Source organism: Lynx rufus, unplaced genomic scaffold (assembly GCF_022079265.1).
Source record: "Lynx rufus isolate CCGP_SWC_20201006 ecotype Redwood Valley unplaced genomic scaffold, mLynRuf1.p SCAF_9, whole genome shotgun sequence".
NCBI classification, from domain to species: domain Eukaryota; kingdom Metazoa; phylum Chordata; class Mammalia; order Carnivora; family Felidae; genus Lynx; species Lynx rufus.
In genome coordinates this window covers 56,850,085-56,866,994 of record NW_025814897.1, presented here as the reverse complement: position 1 = coordinate 56,866,994, position 16,910 = coordinate 56,850,085, and the positions used below count along the sequence as shown (strand labels likewise).

General features: G+C 55.7%; 1 protein-coding gene across 1 annotated transcript in view; it reads right to left on the bottom strand.

Moving 5' to 3' along the window:
- GDPD5 (glycerophosphodiester phosphodiesterase domain containing 5) overlaps positions 1-14,761 on the bottom strand; it is an 86,982-nt gene extending 72,221 nt beyond the window's left edge. The window contains exon 1 of the mRNA XM_047072340.1: positions 14,078-14,761. The gene's annotated coding sequence lies outside the window, so the exon portion shown is untranslated. The remainder of the gene's footprint in view (positions 1-14,077) is intronic.
- Positions 14,762-16,910: the final 2,149 nt, after the last annotated feature.

The following is a 16,910-nucleotide window of genomic DNA, read 5'->3' as shown; positions in this document are numbered from 1 at the left end:
CTCTTTCAAAATGCAAACAGCCGTGGGCAAGAAAGAAGCTCTAGCTGGAGGCTTCCGGTACAAAATGAGAAAGTACGGGTTTGCTGATCTGGCTCTTCCCAAAGTGTTCTCTCTAGGCTATTAGTCCCAGACCCTGCTTGGTGACAAAGGAGTTGCATGCTGAAGCAAGCCTGGGAGTTGGGAAAGGCTGGCTGCGCACCGCACCACCTGTTGGGAGACTAATTTACATCAACACATTAAAAGCCCTGAGAAGTCCTGTTTCGATTTACGTGACCTAGCGTTTCTCGAATTTGTATGCTCATGCGTCCTGGGACCCTTACCCTTGCCGGAACTAGGGCTCCTCAGAGCAGTTTGGGAAGTGCGGACTGGATGGTGTGAGCAGGTCCACTGCAGGCCGAGGTATGCGCGCTGAAAGGGTGTTTGTGTCTGGCATACAGCCAAGGCCACATTTCCTCGTGCTGACCATTGTACAGAGGCACAGGTCTGGCCTAAGCCATCACCAGTGATCTTTTGTGACAGAAGCAGAAAATGAATGGGGCATCATACAGCTTACAGATGGAGGACAGAGGAGAGGGAACAGGTGACAGGCCAGGCTGGAGACCTGAGTTCCCATTGCAATTCCGTGCTCACTGCTGGCTACTGGGCAGGAGACCTCATCTTGCTGAGCTTTGCTTTCATCATCCGCAGAACCGGGCTAAAGCCATTCTCAGGGCTGTTGTAAAGACTCGGTGTGGTAATGCACTCAGAGGCAGATCATAAACTGTAGGTCCTGTACTGGCATTTGCTATGTACACATCATTATTTCCCTGCGTGCACTGCCAGGAGGGTGTGGTCATGTCTTGACTGATCACAAGCCACTGCAGAAGTCCTCCATCAGGACGGACGGACGGATGGATGGATGGAATCCCTAGCAAGACCCAGAATCAACAATGGCTGTTGAATGACTGAATGAATGAACGAACAAACCAATTCCAATAAGTTTGGTTGTCCCATTTCTTAGCCCCTACCCTAACTGGTAGAAGCAGTAAATCAGGAAAGACACATGGTACGCGAGGGAAGAAAGGTGGTGGACTGCTGGAGGCAGCAGAATGAAGGTCAAGGTGAGAAGAGCCAGAAACTTGCAAAAGCAGACCCTACGGCAGTCAAGCAGGCGCAGCAGCCCAGGGTCACTCGGCTCAGGGCCAGCAGGGTTCAGTGCTCCCAGCACCACAGTGAGTGCTCACAAGGCCCTTCCCGGAGAGGTTAACCATGTCGGCATTGTGCAGGGAAAGGAAGTGATCAATCCTTTTCACAAGGTTTCCAACCCAAACTATGAAAGGGTTGTTTTTAAAGGGGATGAGGGAGAAGGAAGCTTTAGGGACACAAGCCTTGGCTGCCTGGAAAAACACTTACATTTTTATACAAACTTATCAACATAGTCATGCACAGGACAAACATTTTTAAAGTGCCCGCTGCGTGCCAGGCAAGTGCTGGTAGGCACTTGGGCGGGGGAGGGTATACTCAGGGCCTCATCAGACAGCAGCAGACAGCATCACACGTTGAAGACTGGATAAACGAGGTGTCGGGTCACTTGAGGACAGAAAGGGAAGTGCTGGAGGAAAAAGCCACACACAGGAAGTCTGGAGGACCGAGCTAGATCACCGTGTGACCTCAGGCAAATCACCTTCCTTCTCTGAGCCTCCATTTTCCCATCTATAAAGTGGGGCTGATGATAAATAGCACGAAAACTACTATATTGCACCAGGCACTGGGCCAGTGGTCATAGACTTTATCTCACCCAGTGTGCACAGCCAGCAAGACAGCCGTTGCTATTTGTTGCGGGGAATGACTGTCCCTTCCACAGATAAGCAAACTGAGGCTCAGCTGGTTACTCACTTGCTCGAAGGCAGAGAGTTGGTGGGAGCTGGAATTTAAACCTGGGTTTGTCAGATTCCAGAGCTCACCCTCTCCTGCCCTCCCAGACGAGTCCCACGCTGCCTCTCACTGATTGCCGTGAGGATTCAGTGACATTGTGGATATCAAAGTGCTTTATAAAGGTAAACTATTAGGTGTCCAAAGCCAACAAGAACTGAGTCTTGATTCCTCTGTGAAACCAAACGCTGAAGTTCACAGGGGCATTCAGAACTCAGGGCTCCCGGGCTCCTAACCCCTCTGCCTCCTCCGTTCCTTGGCCAACTTCTTCCCAGAGCCCCATCCCAGGCTGCAAACAGCCTTGCTCAAACCACCTGGCTCCCCTGCGCTCCACCCTGCCGAGGACCTAGAGGGCACATGAGGCCTGGAGGGCACATTCTGCCACGGGGGCCCCCACAGAATCAGGAGCTCCAGGCTCCTTCACCACTCCCCACAAACAGGCTGTGGGGCCTCGGGGCCAGTCTCCTCATCTCTCTGAGCCTCGGGTTCCCCCCACACCATGAGGGATTAAAGCAGACTTCATGTGGGAAAAGATACTCTCCAAGGTGGGACTCAAGAAACGTGACTGACCTTTAGCTGGGTGAGTGCAGTGGGGTGGGTAGGAAGAGATTCAGGCTCTCAGAATCCCCGAAGAGGAGGGTACTTACCCCATCCACCAGAAATCCCCCATCTAACCTTGAAATCACTGCCTGCCCTTGGGAGCCCTGGTCGGAGAGTGGACTCGGCTCTTACCACCACCGGCCACCAGCAGGACCCTAATCTGCTGGCTTCCCAGGTTGGCTGGGGCCCAGGTCGGGGAGAGGGAGGAAAATGGTCTTTAGGCAGAACCGCATACATCTTCGCCACAGAGAGCTGAGCCCCAGGCACAGACATCCTCACTGTGGCCCAGAGAGGCTGCTAACTGGCTTCAGGCCACACAGCAAGACGGGCCAAGTGGGTACCAGGACCCAGGCCTTCTAGGCCCAGCTCAGGGCTCTCTCCACTGCCCCAGAGTCATCCCTTTGGGAACATGGATTGAGCACAGAAAGGAAGAGTAGTGTGAACAGTCAGGATGATGCACCCACCCCCACTGCACGGTGGTCAGGAGGCGCTGGCCATTGACAGCTCGGCCCCCACGCCACAGGGTGAACACCAACACGCAGCCTCAGTGCAGGTACTGACGGGGCACATTTGTATAGAGCACGGACTCGGGCCTCTGCAGAGCCCTAGGGGCCTCTGCAGAGCCCTCAACAGGGAGGAGGTTCTAGTTACAGCACAATGGATCTCAGTTGAACACAAGAAAGAACTTCCTGAGGCAGCATTAAAAAGGGACAAAGACAGCAGGATGAGGATGACTGTGGAGTCTCCTCTAAAGTAGAAGATGCAATCTCGTCCGTTACGTCATTTTCGCTTCGAAACAGATCTGGAAGGGAAGTGCTACGGCCCTCATTTTACAGGTGAGCAACTGAGGCTCAGAGAGGTTAAGTGACCTGCCCAGTGTCTTCAAAGTTCTGGTCAAGAGAGGCAGAGCTGGGCTTCGAAGCCAGGACTGACTTGGAAACCTGCACACCTCCCCTCATTGCCACACCCACCTTGGGCCTCTATGGCCGAGCCTCCTCAGACGCCCAGGGGTGTGTTATGGGTGATGCACAGCATTCCCGTCAAGGAGGCGAGGGAGTGCTCAGAGGCGGCCAGCTGCAAAGAAAGGGCTCTGCGTTCTAGGTCTGCCCAGCTGCCCCCAAGACACCATCGCTGGGGGCCTCATGGGTGCTTTCCATGCAATGGACCCCGACAGATTTTCCATCTGCCCATGCCTCCAGCGCCCTGCTTGGCAGGAACCTCACGCTCTCCCCAGATCCCACACCCAGGCACCCCTTCACAGGGCCTTGTAGTGTTGGCCCAGCACCCCCTGCATCATCTGTCCCAGGCCTTCCTGGCCCCACACTCCTCTCACCTGGTCTACATAGGCTCTCTAGAGCCACCTGAGCTCTGGGTGGTGTGGCTCATTCTGGGTATTAAAGGCTGATGTCAGAGCCACTATTGGCCGCCCAGCTCTAAGAACAGCATGTAAAGTGGCTACCCCAGAGCCACCTGAGCTCACCTGACACCAACCTACCCATAATCTTTGCCTCACTCCACAGATTAGGCTCTCCCTGGCAAGGCCACTCTGGAAGCTACCCACAGCCTGATTTGGGGGATGAGATGTGGACCAAGGCAGGCCTCTTGGGTCCCTGACTTCTGTGCGGCAACAGGGTGGAGGAGAAGCCTGACTCCTCCAGCCACACTCAGCACTTTGCATGTCACAGCCCCAGCCCTGTGAGTACTTACCCCAGTCCACAGATGGGGAAACTGAGGCTTGACAGAACGAGAAGCCATTTCTCCCAGGACATGGTTTGCAGCAGAGGACTGGGGCGGGGGGAGGGGCAGATGGCTGACAGGTGAGGGTCCGCAGTGTGGCAAGGCTGCACGACACTATTATAACCTTGTCACTGGAACAGAGTCTAGACTGAGGGTGGTGACAGTCCCTGCCCCATACTGATGGTCCAGCCACGCTGTGAGTTCTGGGCTCCCACTATATTATTTGTGATCACGGTAAAGGCTGTCATTTGCTGGCTGCTCCCTGCTCGCCAGGGACTATTCCTGGTACTTCACATTTGTTCGCTCATTTGCTCATCACAACAACCCTCTGAGTACTCTCCGTTATCCCCACTTCATAGATGAGGAAATCAAGGCCCAAGAGACTAGGGGCACATTGTCTAGTTCCCCCGCCTCTATGGCAGAGTCAGGATTTTAGGAGAAAGTCTGGTTTTGGAGCCCGTGTTCTAACCACTACCCCACACTGCCTGACAAAGAGGGACAGAGACACAGGTCGTTCGGGTGATCGGGCTGGAGAAAACTCAGAGCCAGGTCCTCTCAGGACCCGTGGGAATGGAACTGGACACAGTGGCAGGCTCGGTGGGCAGGGGCCTGGGCACCAATCTCCAAGGGGTACTAAGGCACTGGAATGCTTTGGTTTGTCTCCGGTGTAGGGGCCAACACCCCCTTCATAAGGGATATGCCCAAGTAACAAGAGATGATCCTTCAACTGAATCCTAAGGCGGGTGGCTACCAGACTCCACGGCTGTTCATCGATGGAGTGAGGAATACGTCCTGTTTGCCACTCTGGGTCCACTCCCCGCCCTGCTGGGGGCCCGGAAGGCTGATCTTAGTGGACCGCCTTGGGCTCCGTGCCATGGGATTCTGGGTAGGTTCACCCAGTGGGAAGCCCCAGTGGGAGACTGGAGGAAGGAAGAGAGAGAGTTGAGGTTTCTCCCCACTGGGTCTCCTGAGCTGACCGGTTCCCTTTACTGCAGGCCACGGCCCTTGGTCCATATCACTGACCACTTCCTCCCCTTGCAACTTCAGCCCCCTTCAGCCCTGAATGGCTCCCAGGGGCTGTGAGCTCTGGGTGCTGCACACTCCTTTGTTGGTTTGCCACACCCCTATTTATTGCCGGAGCAGTTCATCTTGGGCTGATACTCTCTCTCTGGCTGGGCCAGAGCAGGGGAGATCAAGCACTACCACCACCAATGACCCCCTTTCTGCAGCCTTCTCCCCAAACAGCCCTCGGAATCTCTTCTAAATAACCATGGAACAAATGATTAAAGCAGAGCAGTTTACGGGGGTGCCGTTACTGTTACTATATACACAGGCCTCCGTTGTCTCGGCCTGGGCCTGGCCCAGCACACGGAGCAGGCTGGAGGCCAGGGCAGGACCAGACCAGGGAAGGAAGGAGCAGGAGGCAGAGTTCGGCTCTTATGGAGGACAATCGACGACGGTTCCTGAGTGTATACAGCAGGCACTAAGCTTTATACACTAAGCACTTCATTTACTTCTCACAACAGCCCACGAAGTGCATCCTATTCATGCATTTTACAGAAGAGAAAACTGGGGCTCAAAAAGCTGAAATGACTCACCCAGGGTCATACTGCCGGGGAGTGACAAAGACAGGACTCAAATGCAAGCTTTTCCGCCGGCAAAACCCATGCTGGTAACTGCCTTGAAATAATTTCATTGAACTGGCTTCCAACAGAGGCAGCTGACTTAAATGGGGTCAGTTATTGGTGAGGGCCAGACAGAGGCCTTCAATGTCTCCCCCATACCCTCCCCTAGATGGAAGGGAAAAAAAAAAAAATCTCACATTCTTCCGTTCTCCCAGGTGGGACGGGGCCCCAAGCGGGCGGTGCCATCGGGTGTCCAGGTTGGAAAAACAAGCAGATTCAGACAAAGCTTCATTGTGAAGGAGGGCCCGATGCTTTGGCCATTAAAACAAATCCCAGCAAAACAAAATGCCTGCTGCCTTATCTTATCTCTTACAGAAGGGGGGCAGGAAAGGGCTCCAAGACAGGGTGTTGATCCCTCCCCATACCAGCCTCCATCTAAGAGACCCGGTCTCCGTGGTGGCAGCAGTAGGAAAGAGCACCACGGCGGGGGGGGGGGGGGGGGGGGGGGGCAGTCCAGAGTCTAGGTGTAGCCCTGCTCTGCCACTGTCTGTGACCTTCTGCTGCACCAGTGCTGACGCTTTCTGTGCATGGCCTCGTGTGGTCTCCACAGCCATTTCAGAGAAAGATGATTGCTATTCCTATTTTCAAATGAGGACACCGAGGCTCAGAGAAGACACCCAGCTAGGCAGCAGAGGAGGGTTGGAACCCAGGCTTCTCAGACTGCAAAGTCTTTCCACTCCCCTGTTTCTCCAGGCAGGGAGGTCCCGGGAAGAGCGGTACCCCAAAGGAGGGAGCAGCCTGGAAGCAATGCGCTCCTTATCATGGGGCTGTGCAGGTATCATCCTGAGGATACTGAAGATGCATCCCACAGAGGGTGGTGGGTGGTTGTCAATCCTGGGAAGCTGACATCACCTAGGAAGCTTTAAAAACTGCTGAGGCCTTGGTTGTCGGCCCAGGAAGGACTGTTAAAAGTTCCCTAACGATTCTTGGGGCGCCTGGGTGGCTCAGTCGGTTGAGCGTCCGACTTTGGCTCAGGACATGATCTCGCGGTCCGTGAGTTCGAGCCCCGCATCGGGCTCTGTGCTGACAGCTTAGAGCCTGGAGCCTGCTTCGGATTCTGTGTCTCCCTCTCTCTCTGACCCTCCCCCATTCATGCTCTGTCTCTGTCTCAAAAATAAATAAATGTTAAAAAAAAAAAATAAAGAAAAAAAAAGTTCCCTAACGATTCTAGTGTGCAGAAAAATTTGAGAGTCATGGGCCCAGATGTGCCCACTAGAGCATCTTCTACCCTAAAGGCTCCCTACCCGCCTCTTGGAGAAAGGTTTATTACTCTGAGCCTATTTTACAAGAGGGACACAAAAATGGGCAAAACAGAACAGATGAGGTCACGTCCCCAAGGCCCCACAGCCAACCACAAGGGATCTCTGACTTCAGGGTGTCTCAGAGGCAAACTCCTTCAAGATACTTGGGGATCCTGGCTCTTGTCAGTGGAAGAAAACTTTCTCTTGGAGCCTCTTGGGTGCGAGGATGAGACAAATTCTTCACAGCATTTTTTTTTTAACCAAGTCCACTTATTTAAAAACCTAAAAGCTACAGGATTAATGCTGGAAGACACCTCTACTGGGTGTGAGCAAGGCCTGGTTGTTCTTTTCTCTAGGAGATTTGGTCCCAGGCCTGGGAAGGGCTGAGACTCTCAGACCTCAGCCCACATTTCCTCCCTACCTGCCTCCCTCGTGCCCTCACAGCACAATGTCACAGATGGTGAGACAGCGTGTGGTTGGGGGGGGGGGGGAGAGGGAAACCTGTGGGGTCCAGCAGACTCACATGTGTGTGTTAAATGATATCTTCACACTCAGCTCTGGGAACACCACCTGCAGGAAGCCTTTCCTGACACCCTCCTCACCCAGCACTGGACAACCCCAGCCGCACCCACCCCACCCCCCCACGCCTTCCCTGCCACATTCTGTCACATGCGGTGTTGTCGCTGCTTCTGAACCCTCCCCTCCCTACCAGGCCATCCATTCATTACACAGAGCAGCTGCCCTTAGCCTGGGACTCATTCCATAGGCCCTTCCTGAGCACCGGATCTCTGCCAAACTCCGTGCTAGGTGCTGGAGACAGAGCTAATGACAGCTGGCATGCATCGAGTGCTTATTGTGTGCTAGGTATTTTCTGAGTGCTTTGCATGTATAATTCATTTACTCCTCACTACAACCTTATGCACCAGATGCTGTAATTGTCACCATTTTACAGACGGGGAAACTGTGGCCCAGAGAGATTAAATCACTTGCCCAAGTCACATGTCTAATAAGTATGTGCACTCGGCTGTGGTCTCAGCATGACTCTATATCACCATCCCTAAACGTTGATGGGACTGGCCCCACCCCAGGAGCTCACTCTTCACAATCTGGAAGTTTTGTATCTGTGTGCTTACTTGTTTAATGTCTGTTTTCCCCGCCATGGACCAAAATCTCCAATCAAACTACATTTTGGGTTTTTTTATTTGTTTGAAAATATTTATTTATTTTGAGAGTGAGAGAACGGGAGAGGGTGAAGGGGGAGGAGAGAGAGGGGGAGGGAGAGAGAGGGAGGGAGGGAGACAGAGGGAGAGAGGGAGGCAGAGGGGGGGGAGAGGAAGGGGGAGGGAGAGAAATGGAGAGAGGGAGGGGGAGAGATGGAGTGGGGAGAGATGGAGGGGGGAGAGATGGAGAGGGGAAAGAGAGAGGGAGGGAGGGGGGAGAGAGAGAGGGGGGAGAGAGAGAGAGGGAGAATCCTGAGCAGGCTCCACGCTGTCAGTGCAGAGCCCAACTTGGGACGCGACCTCACAAACCATGAGATCATGACCTAAGCCAAAATTAACAGTTGGGCGCTCAACCAACTAAGCCACCAGGCGCCCCTCAAACTACATTTCGCATGTGTCTGTATGAGATTGAGAGAGAAACATACACATGGACAACCAGACAGAGAGACCAAATGAACACTGCTTCCCTTTAAGAAGGACTCACTTTCTGCCGGGCATCTCCTACCTGGACTCAGATGGCCCCTCCCAATTGGGCCATTCCCGCTGCTGAAGCCTGAGAAGAATCAGGTCCCCAGATACCCTGGTGCTGCCCCGTGCCCGGAACTTAGCTCCGAGCCTTCCGTGTCTGACAGCTGCCTGCTCCCTGGGAAGGCGTGGGAATCTCAGCTCTCTGACAGAGTCCTCCTCAGGCGGCAAAGTGTCCTCCTCCGGCAAGTCTCCCTGCCACCTGGCACACCCTCCCGCCTGGCACCACTGGCTGGACCCTTTAATCAGCTTCTTCCCGAGCCACTCCCTCACGGGGCTGCCGAGGGGACAGGCAAGTGGTCTCAGGCCGACAGAGTACCTGCCTGTGTGCCGGGTCTGGCCGGGCACCTCACCCCTCTCATCTCACTGAACCCCCACAACACTATTATTATCAGCCCCACGTTACAGGGAAGGACGCAGAGGTACAAAGGTTGAGCGGCTTGCCCAAGGGGCAGCTTGAACTGCCAACCAGGGGAACGCTGCTTTGTGCCAGGCACTCGGTCAGGAGGGGAGGACCGGGGTGGCCGAGAATCTAGCTCTGACAGGCTGGCGAGGGAAGCGGGCCCACACAACCCCTCTCCACAGACCACAGTCAGCGAGTGAGCGTGTGGATCTGCCCAGAAGGAGGCTTAGATTCTGCCTGCTTGGGAGGAGTCGTGGAAGCTTCTAGGAGGAGGCATCTTCAGGCGTGGCTAGAATCCTCGCTGCTCTACCCCCATGACCACCACAACAGGAAGAAGGGCCGGCCTCGGCCTACAAAGTTCTGGTGCCCAGTGAGGACTTGCCACCACCTGGGAGGCTGCGAAGGAAGGAGAGAAGGAGGTGCCCTGCCAATGACCCCACTGTGGCTGGGCCAGCCGGGCCCCAGCCCTGCCAACCTGGCCTGGCCCGGTCGGCTCCCAATCACAGGGTCTTCTCTGCCCAGCTAATGACCATGCTGCCAGCAGCTCAGGCCGCCACCCCCTTCAGTGGAGGCAGCAGCTAACTACAGAGCCTGCTGGCCCAGACGGTGGCCAGGCCAAAAATCACAGCTGCCCGTCATACCACATCCTCTGGCCCTGATTACTGTGGTCTCCTCCTCCACCTTCTAGAGTCACAGAGGACACTGCAGAAGGCTGCGGCTCCGGGGGCTCGGGCACCACCCCACTCACCACAGACATGGCAAAACAGGACCACCGAGGGGGGCTGATTCACCTCAAGTCATAGCCAGGGTCTGGATACCTGGCCCTTCCTTAGCTTTGAGAAGAAAGTTTCTTTCCAGGCTTTTTATATGCAAAGTATGCTCTCGAGGTACTCAGGTAGAGTGGAGGAGACAGGCGGCCTGTTCAGCCACTGACAGGAGCTTGATTCCTCAGTCCCCACTGTCTAGCTGTGTGACCTTGAACAAGATGACGACGTACCTCTCTGAGCCCCAGTTTCTGGGTGATAACAGGAGCTACTTCCCAGAGTTGTGAATGAGAGTATCGACAAAGTACTTGGCACAGCGGTTCAGAAGTACTCAAGGGCATTAGCTACTGTTAATATCACCAGCATAGTTTTATTAAATGAGTATGCAGGCACATTTCACTGACTGTAGAATGTGATGCAGCGGTAGGTATTATTTATTACTATTACTGTGAAGTGTTACAGATTCAGAGGAGATGTGACCGGAGGGTTAGGTAATCCAGGAATGTTTCTGGGGGGAATTTATGACCTGAGTTAGGCCTACACAAATGGGGAGGGCAGCACGTGACAGGTTCGGGAGACTGTGAGAAACAACAAGCCAGAGGTCTGTGCAGTGGCTGCGGTGGGCAAGGCCTTGAATGCACAACAAAGGGGCCTGGTCTTCCTTTTACAGTCAAGAAAGAGCCACAGAGGGTTCTCAGTGAGGACTCCGTATGCTTTCTGAAGTGTGAAGTTTGTCGGGCATTCAAGGCCTTCTACCATCTGGCCACCCATCCCTTTTTTCCCACATGCCTCACTGACCCCACAAACCCCAGTATTACTACTCCAGAGTTCTCCCCACCTCTCTGCCTTCTACACCATCCCATCCGCCCTGCTACTAGCCCACCCCATGCTTCAAGTTCACAATGAAGCACCCTTCTACCAAGTACCCATCGTACCATGTGCTTGACATATATCACCTCACAGTCACCCATAACGTCTCTGGTCTCTGATTTTACAGAGGACGAAACAGAAGCCTGGCAGGATGGTGTCTCACTCGCTGTCTCACAGTACGTGGCACAGCCAGGATTCAATTTTGAACTGATGTCAAGACCCCTACTCACTATAGCAAACTGCCTCTTGTCCCAGCCCACAGAGCCTTCTGAAGCCTTCTGGGTTACTCCAGCCTCAAAGCCTCTCCCTGCCAGCCCCTAGCACTCATTTGGAATCAGAGGCCCACGACTGGATCCTAGCACACCTAGCTTGTCATTGTTTCCTGCAGGTCTATCTTGCTCCCACCCCCAACAGGAAAAGAGCCATGGTTGATGATAGGTCACTTTCTTCCCGTGCTGTCCCCTCCCTCCATATCCAAGATGTCTAATAGCACTGATAGGAACCACCCACCTGCTCTGGTAGGATTCAGAAGTTCAGCTGAGCACAGGGCAATTTCCCTGAGCCTGCCTCCCATTTCATGAGGGGAGCCATAAATTATTCACTGCACCTTTGTGCCTTAGGAAGGCCAGACAAGGGGCCAGAGGGAATGAACACCAGCTCCTCCCAACCCCAGAAGCCAACAGCCCTGGGGTGGGGGTGGGAGGTCAGAATCCGGAGCCCCTAGCCAGGGTCTCGAAGCAGATTCCTGAGGGCTGTGGAACAGGGAAGCAGCCAGGGGAGCATGACCCATACAGGAGTCCCAGCTGAGCAAACCCTAGTCTGTGAGCCTGCAACAGTAGCCTACCTTCTAATCTAAGGCAGATCTGAGAATTTTCCTGGTCAAAATTCAAGCTTCCTTTCTTTATAGAGAAGGAAATAGATATCTGGCCAAGCACTATACATTTGCATCTTATTTAATTCTCACAACAACCCTGTAAAAGCGAAATTCCAATTTACAGGGAAGCCACTGCTCTTGAGTAAAGTGCATGTGGCCCAGAGTAAAGTGCCCAGCGGGAAGCAGAGCAGATTCAGCCCACCTGGTCTGACTTAGCGCTGTCTGCCTGCGCTGTTTAGCCCACCCAACGGGGAGCTAGTCGTCCCACTGCCTTTTCCATCTGGGTAACTTCCAGAGCACCTGGTATGAATTGACGCTCAGTTCCTGAATTAAACTCCAAGGCCCTGGGCAAGTATGTGGCTTCATCTCTCTGGGCCTCCGTTTCCCCCACATGGCAGCCATTAGTAACAAGCCCAGTCCTGGCAAACACAAAAATCTCTTTAGCACTTGACAGTTTGCCAGCTGTGATGGCCCCATTATCTGAGCAGGTAACACACAGCCTGCCTTGACCCCATTTTACAGGTGAGGCTTGGAGACATGCATGCATCTGAGAGGTCCCAGGTGGCCCCCCAACCCCCATCCTGCCTCATACTCCAGGTTCCAGGTTCTTTCCACCACACCATGAAATGAGATCGCAGGTGTGAAATTATCTCATCAAAGGGGAGCTTTGTTTAGATGTAGGGATTATAATGAGAATTTGAATCCCCATGGATGGGAGTTGGGGGGGGGATGCCAAGCCCCTCTGTGGCCCTCTCTTTTGGTGCCCCCCAACCCCTCCACCCCCAGGGACTGAGCTTCTAGCCTTCATCTGACCTCTCCACCCTCCTCCACCTCCCAGGGGCTTTCCAAGGGGGTTTCCCCAGACACCAGGAAGCTGGGCACAGCAGGGGTTAACTACTCCCAGCCAAGGCCACAGGGCTCAGACCAAGGCCACGTCCCCTCCCCCTCCCCACTCAGAACAAGAACCTACAGAGCTCACGCCAAGCTATCTTTCACAACACCCCTCTTTCTGCATGGCCCCAGGGGGCAACAGAAGGAGCCCCTGCCTGGGAATCCAGACACCTGGGACTGTGTCCCTAGCCCTGGCAGCCCCAGCCTAGAGACCCTAAGCAAGCCCCTCCCCTCCCCTCCCCTCCCCTTCTGGGCCAGAGGTGTCTGGCAGGTTCCCTTGCCCAGGAGAAGCTGGGGTCAGACCTTCAGTCTGGGCCAAAGGCTATGGGACTGCTGGCTTGTCTTGGGCCCCAGCAACCACCACACAGACTCTCAAAGCAGCCTCATAAGTGGTCACCCTGACCTCCCATCAGGGGTGAGAAAACCCCAGCCACCCACCCAGAAGATGCTAACTGGGAGCAGATACCTTGAAAGATCTTTGGGAAGATCTTCTCAAGTGTACTGCTGCCTCAACCACTTACTTACTTTAGCCCCTAGGACAACTGGCACCACCCCCCCCCCAGGCCCCGAGCCTCCTGTGTCCCATTACTAATGTGAAGGAGGGGAGCTGGTGAGTGCTGAGAGCCCTCACCTCTTCCAGCTCTGATGGGCTCTGACTTGGGGACCTCTAGAGTGAGTTTTCCCAACAAGCAAGCAGCATCTCAGGATGCCATGGTGTCTTAGAGACCCCAGAGCCTGGCACACAGGGGCCAGGAGCCACTGCTCCCTGGTCTGGGGTCCACAGGGAGGGAAGCTGTGGAACTGGGAAGCTTCCCATCTCTACCCTCAACTCTGGGTCACCTTTCCTGGGACGTGACCTGGCCGTGGAGTGGGAGGGAAGGTGGCCAGGGGAAGCCACCTCCCCAGCCTCAGGATCAGCTCTTGGATGCCCCAGTGGCCCTACTTTGACCCCTCCCCGCCACCTCCTGCCTGGCGGCTATCCACTTCCTTTCTTCGTTCTCCACTTCTTTCCCTCTCCACCCTAACCCTCCACCCCAGTCTCATCCCCCAGAGTGAAAACATCAGGGTCACTCAACCCCGCTGAGCCTCTGCGTCCCCATCTGTAAGAGCCCATAACAATGCACAACACCTTTTATCTCATGGAATAGTAGTGAGCCTTAAATGAGGGACCATTTGCGCAAGGGTGGGGCGCGGACCCGCACACAATGGGCGCTCAATAAGTGCCCGTTTTCTCCCTTCCAGGCGCCCTCTCCTAGCTCCAGCCCCAGCTAGTGCCCGGTACACGCCCGCAGCTGGCCCCGCGCTGCCCGGTAGGGGTCGAAGGCCGCCCTTTCCTGGCATCCGGGGCTCTCTCACCTGCAGCTCTCGGCTCTCGGCTCTCGCCGGCCGCCGGGCAGGGGTGGTGGTGGTGGGGTGGCCTGTGATCCCTTCTTCGGGGCAAACGCTGAGCCCTCGCCTGGGGCGGCAGAAAGGTGACAGCTTCGGCTCGCAGCACCAGCTCGGTCCGGCTCAGTCCAACTGCCCAGCAGGCTTGGGACCCCTCACGGGGTGCTTGGACCCGGGCCGGGGTTTCCTGGGCGTTCGCACGGTCCCAAGTCCGAAGCACCGGGCGGAAGGCAGCTGAAGGTTTGGGTCTCGGGAGCCAGAGTCTGGGGGCTTCTGGGCTCCGTTGCACTCGGTCGGGAGGCTGTGGGCACCCGCCTTAACCCGGGTCCGGGGGCTCCGACACACACTACAGAAAGGCAGGGTACAAGCCCGCAACCATAGACCAGTACCGTGGGCCAGGAGCTTCCCGCCCCAGGGCACTGGATCGGGTCGGGAGCTCAGGGCGTCCCAGCCGCGACGCCCCGGATCGCGGGGCTGGGAGCGTCCCGGCACAGAACCCCGGGCTGGGGCAGGCGGGGCAGGGCGCAGGCGAGGACGCGCGGAGCCGCGGCGGCCGAAGCCCGGCGGAGAAGTCTTCCCAGGTCCGGACTCGGCTCGCTCTGCAAAATGGGGCGGACCTCGGCGCGTCGGCTGACTCTGGAGCTCGGGGCCGCGGCTCCACTTCCTCCTCTTCCCCCGGCTCGCTCGCGGCTCGCTCAGCCCTGCGCGGCAGCCGCAGCCACCCCCGCTGCTGTCATCCCCGCCGCCCACCCCCACAAGAGCTGCAGCCGGAGCCGGAGCCGGAGCCGGAGCCGAGCCCAGCCGAGGCAGCGCCGCCCAGCGCCAGAGCGCCAGCTGGCGCGGCTCCGTCCAAGCGGGGCGGGGTCAAGCGAGGCCCCGCCCCCGCCGGGCCTTTGGCAAGGGGCGGGGCGCGCCCCAGAGACCCTCCTCCGGCCCCGCTCAGTCGGACAGCGGGAGCCAATGGGAAGATGGGAAAAGAGCGGAGCTCTGCGGAACGTGTACTCTACCCCGAAGAGGGCGGGGCAGACAGTGGAGACTTTGCGGCTGGGGAGAGGACAATGGAGGGGTGGGGGGTTTTAAAGAGTGGAACGGGGTACAGAGTCGCCTGGGGACCCAGATGGAGGGAGAGGTGATGACTGCTGTGTGTGGGATGGGGGCGCGGAGGCTGCCGTGTGTTGGGGAGTGGGGGGTCAGGAGGTAGGAAAAGAAGCAGGGTGGAGGTGAGGTAAAGTATTCGGGGATAGCGGAGTCCCCAGGGATAGGGGAGCTCTCCGGGGTGGTGGGACACCGCCTCCACAGTACTCTTCCCCCTTCCCCAGTTCAAGGGCTCAGCGCGCGGAGGTGAGCATTGGAAGCCGTGAAACATTCAGATTTCACGAAGCGGTGAAAAATGTTTTTGAAAATAAAGATTGTATCTACCTACCTACCTATCTTCCTTCCTTCCTTCCATCCTCCCCCCCTCCCTTCCTTCTTTCCTTCCTTCCTTCAACATTTCCCCCTTCCCAGCGCCCATCTTCGAGGAGGAGCGTCCTTGCCAGTTATAGATACACTAAATCAAGAGCAGTGTGTGAGGATCACACACACGCACTCCCTCTCTCTCAATCCCTCTCTCTCTCAATCTCTCTGTCTCTTTCTCTCTCTCTCCCTCCCCTCGAGTAAGGCAGCATCTGCCCTCCGCTCCCTGCCCTCCCCTCCCCCAGCGCCTTGGGTCGGGGGAGCTGTGTCTGATTATCTGATTATTTCCAAGAGTCCCCTGCCAACTGCACAGGGCAGGGCACAGGGCAGACGTTAGAGGGTTTTGATGTATGAATGAATGAGGGTTGATGTGCTGCTGGGTCATGTAAAAGTCACTAATTGGCCTGGGGAGCAAAGGAATGGTGGCTGCACAGTAAGGCTTTTCAGTAAGCCTCACACAATAGGTGCCCCATTTCCCTGATGACACCAAAGCACAGAGAGGCCAAGTGATATTCTCAAGATCATATAGCTGGCACAGGATTCTATCCACTCATCACTGTCGCTTTCTAGGGCATAGCTGTGTGGCTGTGACCAGGTTACTTGACCTTTCTGAGCCTCTGGTTCCTCATCTGTAAAAGGGAAATAAAGATGCTGCTACTTGGCGGGGACTGGCAGGCACCAGACTTCAAAAAATGGAGGGAAGGGTATTCCTGGCAGAGGAAACCGCATATGTAAAGGCATGGAGTCTGAAAGAACACTCCTGGGGACCCCTGTCTATTCTGGAGGGTTAGGCAAGGCTTCCCTGAGGTAGTAAAAGGCAGGCTCAGGCCAGAAGTAGGGGGTAGCTAGATTAGGAGGGAACCTCAGGGAATGGACAGTGCTCTGGGCAGAGAGGCCAGCCTGGGCAAAACCGTGGAGGTTAGGGAGGACATTCCTTTGTTGAAGACAAGTTCAGAGTGGTTGGACAGCTCCCAGGGAAGGAACAGCAGAACTGATGGGAAGAGAAGAGCATGACAGAGCCAGACAGGAGGGAGTTCAGACTTTATTCTGAGGACCAAGAACTCTGTTGGGGTCTTGCTCATGACCCTGAACCCAGCAGGGTTATTCCGAGGCCCCAGCCTGGACTCACTGGTTGTCAGAAGGGTGGCCTGGAAGTTTTTAAGCCAGGCATTGATAGGGGAAAGAGAGCTTTGTAGGGAAACCAGGTAGCACGAAAACAGTTAAAAGCCACAGGAGGCAAATGCCATGGGCCTGCACAGTGAAGGTTGGAGTCTTCAATGAGGTCTGGACCCTGAGGCTCTGGCCCATCCCCTCTTGAGAGTGCAGCAGCCTTAGGGTCTGGTTGGAA